This window comes from Cygnus olor, chromosome 1 (assembly GCF_009769625.2).
Source record: "Cygnus olor isolate bCygOlo1 chromosome 1, bCygOlo1.pri.v2, whole genome shotgun sequence".
NCBI classification, from domain to species: Eukaryota; Metazoa; Chordata; class Aves; order Anseriformes; family Anatidae; genus Cygnus; species Cygnus olor.
In genome coordinates this window covers 70,030,200-70,046,561 of record NC_049169.1, presented here as the reverse complement: position 1 = coordinate 70,046,561, position 16,362 = coordinate 70,030,200, and the positions used below count along the sequence as shown (strand labels likewise).

The following is a 16,362-nucleotide window of genomic DNA, read 5'->3' as shown; positions in this document are numbered from 1 at the left end:
ATTAAGCAGGAAATGGTTCATACAGTAGCCCTTGGGCCAGTCCGAACAGGACCAGATGTAAAGAATGTGCTCTACACCGCAGCCGGGGAGAATGGTCCCACCTGGAGCCTCTGGCAGAAAGAACCCGGGGAAACTCGAGGTCGACCCCTGGGGTTTTGGAGTCGGGGATACAGAGGATCTGGGGCCCGCTATACTCCAACCGAAAAGGAGATATTGGCAGCGTATGAGGGAGTTTGACCTGCAAAGGGGAAGGGCACCACTGGAGATGCCAGGGATTGAACCCGGGGCCTCATACATGCAAAGCATGCACTCTACTGCTGAGCTACATCCCCCTATTGGGGGATAGCGTTGGTGGTATAGTGGTGAGCATAGCTGCCTTCCAAGCGGTTGACCCGGGCCCAAATGGACTGTTGTGGTTTAGCCTGGCTGGCAGCCAAACACCACACAGCCGTTCGCTCACCCTCCCCCCTCCCTCTCCGGGATGGGGGAGAGAAACAGGAAAGTGAAGCCTGTGAGTTGAGATAAAGACAGTTTATTAAGACAGGGAAAAGAATAACAACAACAACAACAACAACAACAACAACAACAACAATAATAATAATAATAATAATAATAATAATAGTATTAATAGTAATAATGTGTACGAAATAAGTGATGCACAATGCAATTGCTCACCGCCCGCTGACCGATGCCCAGCCTATCCCCGAGCAGCCAGCCCCCCCCTCCACCCCGGCTAGCCACCCCTATATATTGTTTAGCATGACGTCAGATGGTATGGAATACCCCTTTGGCCAGTTTGGGTCAGCTGTCCTGGGTCTATCCCCTCCCAGCTCCTGCTGCATCCCTAGCCTGCTCGCTAGCAGGACAGAGTGAGAAGCTGAAAAGTCCTTGGCTTGGTGTAAGCACTGCTCTACAACAATTAAAACATCAGCATGTTATCAGCACTCTTCTCATTCTAATCCAAAACATAGCACCCTGCCAGCTACTAGGAGGAAAATTAACTCTGTCCTACCTGAAACCAGGACATGGGTTTACATGGCAAGGTTTTGGTAGCAGGGGGCCATAAGGGTGGCTTCTGTGAGAAGAATCTAGAAGTTACCCCATGTTAGGTAAGGGCCCCGCTGCTGACCAGAGCTGAGCCAATAAGCGATGTTGTTTGCACTTCTGTGAGAGCATATTTAAGAAAGGGAAAAAAAAAATGCTGTGCCACACAGCAACTGCGAGAGAGAGAGGAGTGAGAAACAGCCTTGCAGGCGCCAAAGTCAGTGAAGAAGGCGGGGGAGAGGTGCTCCAGGTGCCGGAGCAGAAGTCCCCTGCGGCCTGTGGTGAGGACCATGGTGTAGCAGGGTTCCACACTGCAGCCCGTGGAGGAGACCACGGTGGAGCAGGTGGACCTGCACCGATGGAGGCTGTGGCCTATGGAGGACCCCCGCCAGAGCAGATTCCGGGCCAGACCTGTAGCCCGTGGAGAGGAGACCACGCAGGAGCAGGTGACCTGGCAGGAGCTGCTGCCCGTAGGGGACCCAGGTTGGAGCAGTTTGCTCCTGATGGATGGACCCCGTGGTACGGACCCATATCTGGAGCAGTTCTTGAAGAGCTGCTGCCTGTGGGAAGTCCACGCCGGATCAGTTCGGGAAGGACTGCATCCTGTGGGAGGGACCCCACAGCACAGGGGATGAGAGTGACCGAGAAGGAGCAGCGGAGAAGAAGCGCTATAGACTGACCATAACCCCCATTCCTCCATGTGGCTCGGGGGGAGGAGGTGGAAGAGGGTGGATAGGGGGGAAGGTGCTTTTGGTTTTTTTCCTTTGTTTCTCACTTCTCTAGCTTGTTACTAATAGGCAATAAATCTTACTATCTCCCTATGCTGAGTCTGTTTTGCCTGTCATGATAATTGTTGAGTGATCTCCCCATCCTTACCTCAACCCTTGAGCCCTTTTCATTGTATTTTCTCCCTATTCCTCTTTGAGGAGGGGGAGTGAGAGAGCGGTTGTGGTGGAGCTCAGCCGCCCGCCCGCCCGAGTAAAACCACCACAGATGGTCAACTCTTTCACACTGCTTTCCTGCCCCTAAGTCATCCATTACAGTTAGGGCACACTGCTAAAGGAAGTGAGGGAAGTGCTGTTCTGATTCTTCTGGTGCTAGCTTTGTGGACCCTTGTCAGGCAACTCTCCTTAAGCAGTTTTGTATTACATATGTTAACGATATTTTGATGTAAAAATTCATCTTTCCTACTTTTATGTCTCCCTTATACAGCTTAAGATAGAATTTCAGGTTTGTGCAACCTTTTGCAAGCTCAGTTTCAAATTCAGGCTTAGGGGAGTTTTTGTCACTTGCAAACAAGACCATATAATAAGCAATTCAAGAACAACTAGGGAAAACAAAGTGGGAGAGGAGGAGAGCGGAGTGTGAGAGCAGTTATGGACTCAGGAGTTCTGGAAAATATTTACTCTTCTGTTCATGTCTCCTCCTTGTGGTATGCACTGAAGACCCAGGCTTGCAAAAGCTTTCTCCAGCTCAGTCACTTTAATTAATGATGGAATTAAGAAGGTTACTCAAGAAAGAACAATTTTATTTTTCCTAGAGACTTCTTGGAATCTGTCATGAACTGTCCCTAACATGGTACCTGTTCAATATTGTCACTGGCTTTTAGTTGGGAACTGTTCGTCAGGCCTGCTCATTTTTTTCCCAGTTCACAAAGGAATTTCTATAAGTTTGTAGATTTGAAAGTACTTTGTCTCCCATGTAATGCCTCTTGATACAGTTTCTGCAAAAACTGATGCTTATTAAGCTCTTTGTTCAATAATCTGAAAGACAACACAAGTGATAGTTGTCTCTAATTCTGTGCTTCTCAGAAACTTTCCTTATGGTTATTTTTCCAGACTCCAAGATAACTCTTTCAACAAAGCCACTCCTGATTGCCTACTTATTTTCACAAATTATCACATTTGCCTACCTGTTCCCCATTTTGGTGCCCCATTTTTCAATTAGACAGAGGTCTGTCCAGTCTGTTGAGGCAGACGTTTATGTTAAAGAATATGCCAGAGATGTATGTAGGCAACCAAAACTCTATTTACCCAGAATTATCTGAGATACCATCAGTCACTTTCTGCAAACAGCTGCGACTTCCTTGGATAAGAACCACTTCCTCTAGTTTCTTTCCTTGGAAGTTCCCTCCCACTACACTTCTGATGAATGAATCCCAAAATTCTTTCATATAAGTTGTAGGTTCTTTTTCCTTTTAAGGAGAAAAAAAAAATGAAATGAAAACCAGAGCTTCTACTCTCCTGTGGAAGCTACTGAGATAGCACCTAGTTATTTATGAAAGCAGCAGTCTATCTTCCATCTATATAAGGGATGCTGTCAATGTACCCTGCGCCGTGCTTTTTCATAAAATGAATTCCCTGAACAGCTCTATCTGACCCCACACAGATAACCCTGCAGCAGCTCTGCAAGTGCAGCATGGAGAGCTGTTGATGCAGATCTTTTGTCCTGGGTAACCAGGACTTTTAGCCCTATGCACAGGTTACAGCACAATATTGCATTTGGAGTAGAGGGATGTGCATTGTAAGAACAGTGAGGAGAATAAGGTGAAAACATGAAGGCCTACCTACTTTGGAGCTAGTCTTAGGGCTTAATTACTAGTGCCAAGGTACACAAACACACGCTTGGGAAGCTCTCATGGAAATATCAGGCACCTGCAGCCTTTAAACATCTAAAGGATGTAGCTCGGTACCAATGAACTGCAGCTGTGGGCGTAGCACCTAATCCCTTTGTGTTTGGAGGTCTGCTGTGATACTAATTTACTCATCAATGAGCATCTTAACCTCTCTGTGGCTTTTTTCATTGCTAATAAATTGAAGATAGTAATTAGATGAACCCATTCTTGTGAAATTAATTAATGCTTTTACATACTGTGTGATAAGTGATATAAAAGCATCACATCTCACTAGTTCAACCCTTGGGTTGAAAAGATCTTTCTGGTGGTGTATCTTCAGTAGCTGAAGTGAGAACAGGATTCATGGCTGAGTAGGTATGTTGTGTTTTTTTTTTTTTTTAAAGCTTATAACACGAATTGTGTAGTTAATGTGCTGATTTTATAGCTATCCCTCTACACAACACTCTTCCTCATCATTTTAAAAACAGAGCCGAACGTACTGGTTTTAAACCGATGAGGGAAGGAGGTGCAATACCCTCGGAGGGCAGCCTGGGGACCACTTGCCCTGCCCCTTCGCCATGGATTTGTGAAGCCTTCAGTTTCCTCCCCTTCCCCTCCCGTGTGGGGGCCGCAGCTCAGCCCTGCCTCCCGCAAATTCCGGCCTCCCGCTCACGCCCCACTCCGTGGTGGTGCCAGGCGGGGGGGGGAGGACGACGAGGGCAGGGCAGGGGCTCGGGGAGGCGCTCAGGAGCCGCCGCAGGTCGCTCGCCCCGCAGCGTCCTGGGGTTGCGCGGAAGCGGCGGCGCTGGCAGCGGAGCCCCGGGATCCCGGTAAGGAGGGGGGGCTGCGGGTGGGAGCCTTTTCTTGCCTGTTCTTTGAAGGCTGCTGCGGTTTGCTCGGGTGCCCTGCGGCACTGCGAAACGTGGCTCCGGCTGCTGCTTCCTCCTAGCGGCTCCCGCTGCAGTGGGGCCCCGGTGGGCTGAGCCGCTCCACATCCCTGGCGGGCTCCGGAGGGGAAGGCAGAGCAGAGGCGCTGCTCCTCCCTCCCCCGGCCGGATATATAGTATCAAACCCAAAAGGGGAGGAGAGGTTGAGGTTCGTAATTTTTTTTTCCGCTCCTTCCCCCCCCCCACCTTCGTTCGCTGGTAGTTGCTTGCGTGCTAAGGGAGGTGGGGGCAGCGGACTGGAGACGCGAGTTGGTCGGAAGGGCGGTAATTGAAGGTAACGACCCGTCGCGGGGCATGGGGAGGAAGCAAAAATAATAATGAAAAAACAAGAAAAAGAAATGAGGTGGGGGAGAGGACGAGGAGGTCACGCTGCGGGAGGGATGATGCCGCTCAGGAAGCGGGGAGGGCGGTGGGGCCGGGTCGGCTGCAGCTCCAGGGGGGCCGGGCTGGGAACGTGGCCCCCGGCGCCGGGCGATGCCCCGGGGGGAAGCGGCGGCACTGGCCCGTCCCTGCCCAGCCGATGCCTCCGCTTCTCCATGGGAAAGTTAAAGGTGGAGGGCCAGCCCTATGAATGAGGAGCGTGGCGAGAGGTCCCTGCGCTGCTTTGCCCTGGGTAGGGGGTAACCCGAAGTGCGATGTTACAGCCCCCCCATGCACACCGCTCAAAAAAAGGGGAAAATCTAATGCGATTCGAGGGGAGGGTTGTCTTGTTTTCCCTGTGTTATTAGGCCCTAGATTAAAAAAATTATATATATAAATGGGCGTAGTATTAGCAGTTGTATGAAGAGGTCTGGTTATTCCAAGACTTGGTGCTGTTTCCTATTTCTTGATTGGGAAATTACTGGATAGATCATGGCACCACAAAGATTTAACCCAATTTTTGTTGCAGGATCCTGTGAGGATATTCTTAGTTTTCCAGAAACTAGACATGTGACCTTGTCTCATACAGTCCTTTACAATAATGTTGTTACTCAGAACAGTTTTGCTTTATATGTTTGCCTTGGAGCCTTTTAAGGGCATAACTAGAGACACAAATAACTAATGACAGACCATTATCTTGCAGTGGGAAGCAATGAAACTAAATAGGAGCTGATTCACCCAGAAATACTATGCCATAGGTTCAGTCAAATGATTAGTTTTTCTTTTTGCCTTATTTTTGATGCCAGTAAAGGTTATTATTAGGTTGGTGAAGTCTAGTCCAAAATTCATATCTTCTCTAAGTCTGATTTGTTTGAATTTGTATTGAAGTAAGAATAAAATTGAAATAGGATGTGATCCCAAAGGTATAACAAAATGCATAGCCTTTCAGAAGCTTTTGATCCAAAAGCCCACATCTCTTTACAGAATAACTTTCTGTGTGAGCTGGTATTCTGGAAACTTTCACCTCTCTTTGATAAGAAGCTGATGGCAGTTCAGAGAGATGCTAGTGGAGTTTTTCTCTTGCATCTACTGTATCAAAACAATCATAATTTTCTGCTTACCTGTAATGTTCTTAAATAGAAAAGTGCAAGTTTTGTTCTTGACTGTATAATGTACTCATCTTCTCTTTAAAGCAATTACATAGCTGAAAAATTACAGATAGTTGCTTTATAGGAGTTGTAGAATCCCTGTTATGATTTAGTGCTTTAATCTCCATTTCTTTAATCTTTCATTTGATAAACTACAGTTCTGTAGAAACAACATTTTAAAAACTTTTCCTTTGTGTTTTGGGGTGTTTTTCTAGATTAAATTCTTCAGAATTATGTAGGTGATGAGAATAGAAGACTTGGGTGAGGGAAGGATGGGGAGAACTGCACTCATTCAGAGGTATCTGAATTAAACATGAAGCAATAGCAGATTTAGGCTAACCTTTCACTATATTTAGAGGATGTTGATGGATGCATCTGATATTGTAACAAAGCTGCAGATTTTTTCACTTCTGCCAATTTGGATTTCAGTTCTAATCCCTATTAATGTTTGTTTAGATTAGTGGTGAGGAAATTGAGTTCTAAGAGTGCTTAATGTCTTGAAGATCGTGTAAGAAAAGTCTGAGTAAATAAAACTTTTGTAACATGTCATCTTGGCAAAAAAAAAAAAGACTGTCATAAAGGTGGTACGGAATGGCTTGCTAACGGAAGCATAAAATTAGCAGCTCTGTCGAGGCAGCTTAGATAAACTTCCCATGTTTTACTCAAAGTCAGTTCAGATCTGGATCATTGGCAGGGCAGAGTGGGTGGCTGGTGAGCTGTGGGCTTGCTGGTATGAATGTAAGTGATGGCAGGGTGGAAGGAATGTGGCAGGGAGTATAGATAATATCACCAAAAGCAGAGAGACTGGCATTTGGTCTGCATGCTACAGTGGGGGAAAATTAATGAGCAGCTGATTTCTTCAGTAATCTCTCTGCTGATTTCAGTTCCTGTAGCAGAGTGTAGATCCTTTCCCCAGTTGGGCAGTCTGCAATGTTAGACTGTCATCGTAGGAAACTTTTCATTCTTCTTTTACATTCCACATAGGAAGTTGCGAATCCTTATCACTTAGCAGTTTGTTTGTTTTTCCCCAATGGCAGATAATTTTGCTATTTCCAGTGGATGGATCATGTAAATGATGGTATACTGAAGAAGGAAAAAATAGATGTTTTGAAATGGGAAAGGGAGGAAAGACCCAAGTTTCTTGGTGTTACCACAGATGTGAATAGTTTAAAGAAGCTGAATAGTTTATAGAAGCTGAAGGGTGGTAGAAAGTAACACTGGTCCAGGGGAAACCCTGCTGATGAGTGATTATCTAACCTGGGGATTATTGCTTATTGTATTGTTTGGTTTTGTTGTGTTTGTAGGGAGATGTTGGGGATAGTCATAGTGTTGCTCTATAACTGTGCTATTATCCCATTATTACTTTTAAAAACTATAGTGTTCTTATTCCCTAAGGCTCCTGGGTCCACAAAGGAGGCTTAAGAAACAAATTTGAATGTAACAAAGCTGTCCAATAAAATTAACACTATCTAAGTTATTAGCAGTAGATCATGGAAAGTCAGGCATCTACAGACATACCTAGAAGTAATTGTTGATTGAAGCATGTTCACTTCCCTGGCACACAATGTTATTATGCAAAGGCAGTTCTTGCCTGGGAGCAGTTCACCTGCATTAATATGAGACTGCTGGAGGTCACAAATACTTGTCTCTCAACAAGGTGAAGAGTGAGGTTCAGTGGTCATTTTAAATTACCACAAACATGGACTACTGCCAGAGGGTCAGCCTGCCTGCCTCACCTCTGGCTACACGTTCCTGATCTCTCACTTGTGCTGATACTATAATTTGTGGCCAAATGCAAATCTGTTCTTGTTGCTGTTGGCTTGGTTTTCAGTTGGATGAGTTTCTGGGTCTGACTCCATGTGTGACAGAAATGCACCAAGGAGTCAGCAGAGACATGCGGATGGGGGAAGAGCAGGCTGATCCTCATGGTATTCAGTAGGAATCCCATTAGTGCCAGGTTAAAAAGATGATGGCACTGCAGTATAATGAGCTCACCCAGTGCCATGTTAACACTTTTACATGCCTTCCAGATTAGATTTGGTTTTTATCTGGCCAATTAGGAGAGTGAGAAGTACTTGTCTGCCTCTAGTCACCTGCATAGACATACTCTGGGAGAGACTGTTGAAACTAAAGAAAGAGGAAATTTGAAAGACAAAAGGTTATTTTAAATACCTGCACCTTTGAAGAAGGTGAGGCCTTACTCTGGCTTGCTAAATAAACATTGCCTCCCTCTGCAAAGGATTTCAGTCTCTGGATTTCGGTTTTGGGTCAGTTCTGCCACTGTTGCTTCCAAATCTGCCTATGTTAAATTTAAATCGCAAACTACTTTAGTGACAGTCTGGTTTTGTTGTTCTGTGTCTGTATACAGCCTGTACTAACAAGGTTCATGTTTGTGGTCTACGATGGTCATTTTATCAATGATGATCACAGCCATAGAAGCAGTCACGGGGAAGCATGACCCTAGTTTGCTCTCTTGTGAGGTATCCTGGACTTCTGCAAATCAGTTCCCATGGACAGTTGTGTACTGCCACCATAGGTCACCTTCCACCCATCAGCATCACAGCCCTCCTTGATACACAGCTATAGCTGGTAAAACTTCATTTTCATTTGCTTTCACAGTGAAGTTTATATTACAGTGAAGCCAATAACTCATGTTTTTAACGCCTTCTGATGTAGCCTATTTATTTTTAAACTCTTATCCAAAGAGTGCTTTCAGGCTTCCTTTAGAAAATATAATTGTTTTTGGGTGATGTACTTATACGGATCAGAGTGTCAAAATTACAGCTAATTAGGTCTTTGCACGGTAAAATAGTCAATAGTAGGATCTTGTGTGTAGGCATATAATTAATGCTCTATTGCTAATTATTGGAGGCTGGAAATCCCCTTTCCCTCAAATCTTTGGATACATTGTTTTTTGTTAAAGTGTGATGCATATTAAAGGTTTGGCAAAAATACCTGTAACTTTACTGTAATTGCATTCAGTTCTGAGCTTATATTAGCTGCCTTTTGCAGGAGTTGCTTGTACATGTGTTTTTCTTTGTGTGTACCTATGCTTAGACAGTTACTAGAGACTGGAAATTACATAGGGCTCTGCTTTTATATCCATGCTAACAGGAAAAGATACCTTGTGCCACAGAAATTAGCTATTGTGTATAACTCCATTTTCTGCTTACTGACAGTAAATGTGGAGCAGCTGTACCCATAAGAGATGCATATTATAGGTTTTCCTAATATTTAATTTCATTTTTTAATCCATTATGCCAGTATCTGCCACCTATATATGTTTCTTTCAGAAGCAGTGAGTTGTTCTATAGGGGTTAGCAGAACAAACACAAAGCCTAATGTCTGGTTGTTAATGCATGTAAGAGGGACAGGACTGGTCACAAACCTGAATGCTTACCATCTAACGCTTAATTTCTAATGCTGCCTTCAAGCCTTGCCTTATCCAAGCCCAGAAACATAGTTTGTCCACAAAGGTGAGTGGCAATTTTATTGGTGTGTACTTCAAAATACATATGTTTATGACTTCAGGTTTGAAATGTTTGCCTACCTTTATAGGAAACTCTTTTTTCACAACTGTTTCTATTATGCAATATAAAGTTGGGAAGAAATAGGAAGGTAAAAAAAAAAAAAATGGGGGGGAGGTTGGGGTTGACCTTAAAGTAACTAGAAAACCTGTTGACTGTAGGAAAGAAAGGTTCCCCAGTTTCATTGTTTATCCCATAAAGAATGTGGAGTTATTTTGCAGTAGATGGTTCAGGAGGGCTTTTTCTTATATGGGGACACTGAACATAAATACACCTTAGTGTCACTATAGTCTCTAGAATATTCCCTCAGAAACTATCTTGATACTGTGAATGAAATTATGGAAGTGTAAATTGATTGAAACTTTGTAAACAATGCTATAGATAGAAAATAAGGGAAAGATTCTCATCAAGGTATACAATTATAATGTTTAAAGAAATAGAAAACAAAAATAAGAGCTGTTCTGAAACTATATCAAACAGATTTGGTTCTGAGGAAAATCTGAAGAGCAGAGACACTATGTAGAAAAGGTGCCATCCCTTTAAAAGACCATAATTCCTACAATACACCTTAGTAAATCCTGAAAGAGAGATTCTTAATTTATTCATAAAATGTGTGGATATTAACAAAGCACAGAAGTTTTCTAAAAGGTTCTTTGAGATGAGTGTACTGTGGAGTTAACAATAGGCTATACAAATTGGTTTGATAGTAGCCAAACCTGGTACAATTTAATGGTTCATCAGTTGTATATGAATTTGCCTGAGTCATCTTTATAGGTAACTGTGATGCCTCAAACAAGAGGCATCTCATTACAACTGACTTAACTGTTGGTGTGTTACAACTGATGTGATGTGCAGAAAATGACAGCCTCAAGCCAGCGCTGTTTACTCACTAGTAGCGAGTCTCCCAAAGCTCAAGTAATGGAGAAGTTGTAGCTGCACTTGTTGGCAGTTTTGGTCAATTACCCAACGCTGATTTGGAAACTTCCTTTTCTTTTACTGTTCCCATTGCCATGTGAACGAATTTTTACCATATCTCTCTGTTTTGAGATTTGATGTGAGTAATTGTGCATCTGAGTTTTCTTCTCAACTGCAGTATCACTCTAAGTAATGACGCAAGGTTATTTACCTCTTGTGGAAAATTTGTTAGGTTGTGCAGGATTTTGTTCTTCATTCTGCAGAAACATTGAGGTAAGGTGTGGTCTCACCCATTGCCAAGACATTCAGAAGCAAGAGCAGATGGTTTTCAGCAGAGGTCTAAAGGAAGTCAGGTGTTTGTGTGTAGGTTCAGCGCTGGAGTGTTAATGGATGATCATTTTTAGATGTCTTCCTTCAGCATGGTCAGAAGTGACATACATTCCAGAAGCGAAGTGGTCATGATCTACAGTGAATATCCACAGTGCTGTACTGGCTAAACCATGAGATATGCCCACTCTGTGCCAGGTCCAGCAAACACCGGGGTTTTGTGGCTCCTGTCAGATCATCATCCAGCTGGTCTGCTTGCATTAGTGGCTTGCAATAGGGAGGGCTTCTGTAGTGAGGCAGAGGTCTGGAGGTGGGATGAAGAATGTGAACAAGTGCACTTTGCTGGTCCTATCCTGGCTCTGTGGCAGCTGGTGAGGTCAGCTGCTGCTGGTTTTCTTGAGTGAGGCAGGGAGAGAAGAGGTGGGGAATTGCTTTCTCTGCCGGCATCCTGCTGAGATAGTAGAACAGCGGAGCCAGGGGCTGCTGCAAATCTTTTCAAAACCATCTGCTTTTACCACCTGTCATTGCTTATTCACAAACATGTGATATTATTTGGAATTAGTTTTATACTTAAAGATTTTTAATACAAAGTACATTTCTTCTGAAATTCCCTCATGATATGTCCATAGCTCTAGTAGGGGGCTTTAGAAGTGTGCTCTCTTGAGGTAGTGGGAGGGAGGAAAGGGAAAGGATAGAGAGAGAACTTGTGTGCTCAACTTAAAACTCCTTCTGATGTTGTTCATGCTCACAGTACCATGAATGGGACTTATTTGTGTTATCAGCTGTTCTGAAATGGATGTATGATTTTATTTAAAGATAATTTAAAGGACAGTTTCCAGGGTGAAAGAAAATGTGTTACAGAAACGGTCCTTGGCAAAATCTCTATTGAATGCACTGACATCTGCTGCTTTGCTGCTTCTAGCTTTATGTTGGGGGAGCATGACAGTTCAGGGAGTGCTTCTAATTTGTCTTTGGCTACTGAATTGAATGTCATTGCTGTAAAGCATCCAAGTCCTTTGTTGGACAAAAAAATATGGAAAGACTGAGTCCATTGGTCCCCAGATCATAAATAAGCCACCCAAACTCTAATGTATTTACATTTCTAAATTGAATGTGACAGAATTATACCCTAGACATCCCTTGCTTCGTACAACTGCATCCTCAGCTTTACTTCTGATCCTGCAGACAGCAAAGAAAGATTTTTTGCTTTTCTGATAAAAAGATCTGTTTCTGTAAACCCAGAGCTCTGATAACCATGTAGTCTAATGTTGCATGCAGTAAATTCCACTTCTGTGACTATATCTAGGTATTAGTTTAGCTCTTTACATGCCCTATGATTCTTTCTTCAGTAATGTACGTTATTGCTTTGATGTGGTTCTGTTTGTACTTTCCTATGGAGTCCTTCAGTTTGTCATTTGCAGGAAGAAGTAAAATCTCAGATCAAGATGTTACAGACATTGAATGACCCTGTCTTATACCAGTAACCTTTTTAAAGAGACCATTTCTTCTATATCTAAATACTCCAGAACAAACTAAGTTTATACACTCCTAGTATAGCATAAAATATCAGTAATCCTCTCTGCCTTTGTCTTCATTTGAAATAATCTTGATGAGACAATTTCAGAGAAGCAGAGTACTGGGGTGTTTGTGTCATGCTCTATTGTACACTTCAAAACAATCATTAAATCTTGTACATAGATAAAGTAGTTAAAGGTTTTCCACTGAGTTCACAAGTTTCGGGTTCTTCTGATAACCAGTGACTTTGGCCATAAAACCATGTAGTTTTGATTTTTTTTTTTTGTTCTTACATTTCTGTTTAGTGGTTGTTGCCTTGCCCCACATCTCATCAAAGCAGTCAATGTGCTGCTACATGCTTGAATTCAGGACAGGCTGAATCTTCTAAATATATTGATTTGATGGGAGACATTGGATCTTGATGTCTGTCTTTTTTTCCTCATCTCCCTTATTTCCTAATGACTGTATTATCTCCCAGTCACTTTTTTGTTCCTTTACCTAGTTCTGCCATCAATAAGCTGACAGGAGATGAGAAGGCTAATTGTTCTTAAAGACTGATTTTTGTCAGATGTATGGCTTTGCCTTCATTTTGGCCTATTGCTGACCCATCATTGCTATGTGATATCTGGCAAACTGCTAGCTATATATTAATCCCTGTCACTCAGAAAAGAATTTAACCTATCTCCACCATGTTCTGAAGTATCTTGGATTTATGTTAAAACCAATGCTTTACAGGCACCTGGCTCAAATCCTGTGCATTGCTCTTTGCTACAGGGTCCAAGTTAGTTGATATGAGGAGAAAAAATGTTCAGTTCCTGCTTCCTCAGTGCCCAATATATAGGACAGTGTTTTGGTCCAGCATTTTTTCTGGTGAATTACTTGTAGTGGGTCAAATACAACTGATGTGCAAGCATTTCTTTATTTGTGAAGGGTAACACTGAATCCTCTACCACTGCTTTTGCTAGCTCAAGGGTTTTCAAGAACTGATTAGACATTGTTTACAGCTGATGAACTCTCCACACAGAATTTTCAGCAGGCAACTTCAGGGATCAGATGAAACTATATGCTTTCAAGATGAGATAAAATGATGTATTTAAATATGAGGTTTCTGAGCTCTACCAACACAGTGATACTGGTAAACCAATGACATATGCAAAACTAGACTCTGATCTGGTAGCAAGGCAGTAATGTTATATAGCTGCATTAGCTGCTCATACTACCACACCCAGGCATGGGGGGAAGGTCTTACTTCTCAGATTCCTCTCAGAAAACCTATGACTGTTATTGTTATAGTTACTGTAGCTTTAGTTTTCAAGTAATACATGACTGTATATTTCAACAATCACCTTTTTGCTGGTCAATCATAAACAGGCTGATATTTAATTCTGAATACATTTCTGTCATCTGTTCTAAAAGGCTAGGTTTTCTTCAGATCTGACGCGTAGGAGGATATTGTTTTGTGACTGCCTCTGCCTTGCTTCTGAAGTTAAATACAACTTCTCAGTTTTTATGGTAATAGGCTGGCATGTATAACTCTGTTCATGCTGAAAATTGGATAGTCATGTTGAAAAGTAATATGCAATGCCAGAGTTTCCATCACTAGATTGAGTCCTTGAAGATGGGCAAGTTCTTGCCTTCTGAAACAACATAATCTGCATTTATCAAACCATGTACTCTAATTCTCACTGTTTAATTTCCATAGCAACTTATGTAGCTCTTCCTCTGGAAGATGAAGTGAGGTGATCAGGAGCCCTTTGTAGGAACTTGTCTCTGATCCAAGGTTCATGTGTTCAAAATGTGACAATACAGTCACAATACTGTAAAAGTAAAGCTATCTTTTGTTAAATGACAGGGTGCCTTCAAAGAGAGTAGTTCTCTTATTTTTCCATCTACACCTAACGTGACTAATGTGATTGTGACTGTGAGCCCTTAAACTGCCATACAGACAAAAGTAGAATTATAGAAGCTGGTCTCATATAACTCCTAGATTTATAGCAGCAAACTCATGGGTAAGAAGAGTAAGCTAAACTTATTATGTCTGATGGATAGATATGATGAAGATAATAGGATTTTTTTTCCACAGTATGCATGTGAGCCCTTGTGTCTGCTCTAAACATGTTTTCAATGTGTCCTCTACATTGTTACCCTAGAGTTACATCAGCACCATTAGATGCTTTTCTCTTTAGAAATTTGTACAAATATTACTCCATACTTCTGGTTCATTTATAAGTCTAAATGGCACCTCCTTGCATTCCTTTTCTTTTTGTCTTTGAAATTCTTATCTGCTATGTGCAACCTTGTGTACTGTCCATGTAAAATATAGTGCCTAAAAATTTTGGTTTGAGAAAATTTCAATCTAAAGTGCTCCTAATTGCTGGAAGTACTTTCCTTTAAATTTATTATATAAAAGGCTTAAATGTTCACTGACACATCCCATAGGTAGCTGTTCTGTATTCTGTACAGTGTGGTACCAAAATCTTATCAAATCAGAACTTCCTATTTATATCAACCACATGTATTTATATCAGTTGCATGTATTTGACACTTGTTTTGAAGTGAGAAGGTTCAGGAAGATTAGGAAGAGGAAAGTACATTAAGAATAACTATAAGTGTGATGTAAAGGTCATACTTCATTGCCTTATTTTTTGAAGTGCCATATTTTCCATACTTCGTTTTTGCAGCCCTTTCACTAAGAGTTATGTCTCCAATCAAGCTCATTACTATGTCCAGTTTGAAAAATTTCCATCCTTTCTTTAAAAAGCAACTTCTGAAAGAATCTGACTTAAAAAAAAAAGCTAAAATATATATGCTTTCTGCTTCCTTTGTCCTCTGATGCATGGGTTGTAAACCGACAACTATAAAAGCCACTTCTGTGTTGAGCATTTCTTCCTTGTTTAAATCAGCTCTTCAATATATTGCAAAAAATACCTTTATAGTGTTAACAGGGGTATAAGTGCTGGTGTCCTGGTGTAATTTTAATGTTTAGCTTAATATATCTTCACCAGAATTTTGTGATATGAGAACAAAATATACTGGGTCACAGCTGAACTGTCTGTATCATCTTGAGACTGTTTCCTGCAAGAACACATTGGTTTTATTGACTTCTAAGTTTACTTCATCTGTGCTTTGTGTTTGCTCATATGCTCATTGGAGATGTGCTTTTCCCATCTAGTAGGGTGGTATTAGTACTTGAAAGCAAAGGGAATGTAGTAAAGGGCAAGTCATGTTTGACCAACTTGAGCGCCTTTTTCAATGAAATGAGGGGATGTCAGTGGATATAGCATTTCCTGACTGACTTAAGCAAGGTGTTTATTTTCCCTCTTGATAGGACAAAAAGGAATGTCCTCAAGTTGCTCCAGGGGAGGTTCAGGTTGGAAAATGAGAAATCTCTCCTCAGAAAGAGGAGTTATAGGCATCTGAATGAGTTGCCCAGGGAGATGGTGGAGTCACTGTCCCTGGTGGTGTTTAAGGAAAGGCTTGACATGGTGTTTAGAGATGTGGTTTAGTGGGCTATATTGGTGGTAGGGTGATGGTTGGACCAGATGATCTTGGAGGTCTTTTCCAACATTAATGATTCTATGATCTCTCACTGAGGAAGTTTTGGAAGTATGGGTTGGAGGGTGTAGATTGTTAAATGTATTGAAAAATGACTGGATAGCTGCATTTCAAGGGTAGCCATCACTAGCTCAGTGTCTCATTAGAGATCAGTAACAAGTGGCCTGCAAGGGATTGGACCAGTAGTGTTATCTCTAGCAATTACCTAGATGGTGAGATAGAATATACCCTGAGAAAATTTTTAGATCCAGTTACAATGGCAGGAGAGACAGTTTAATACACCAAGTGGTAGAAATTCAATTCAGCTAGACTGTGAGAGACCTGAGCTGACTGAAATCCCATGAAGGGCAAGTGTCAGGAGGATGGAGCGAGGCTCTTCTTGGTGACATCCAATGATAGGACAAGGGGCA

The 16,362-nt window shown here is 42.2% G+C and overlaps 1 protein-coding gene and 1 non-coding gene across 6 annotated transcripts in view; one reads left to right on the top strand and one right to left on the bottom strand.

Moving 5' to 3' along the window:
- Nucleotides 1-260: 260 nt before the first annotated feature.
- On the bottom strand, nt 261-332 carry TRNAA-UGC. Its single transcript has one exon. It is a non-coding gene; the product is annotated as a tRNA-Ala (tRNA).
- Nucleotides 333-4,354: 4,022 nt separating this feature from the next.
- FAR2 (fatty acyl-CoA reductase 2) overlaps nt 4,355-16,362 on the top strand; it is a 155,967-nt gene continuing 143,959 nt past the window's right edge. For 2 of the 5 annotated variants that reach the window (XM_040545003.1, XM_040544998.1), the window contains exon 1: nt 4,835-4,879. The gene's annotated coding sequence lies outside the window, so the exon portion shown is untranslated. Of the gene's footprint in view, nt 4,489-4,735; nt 4,754-4,834; nt 4,880-16,362 lie in introns of those variants that run through there. The other 3 variants (XM_040544999.1, XM_040545000.1, XM_040545002.1) reach the window with 3 other exon arrangements.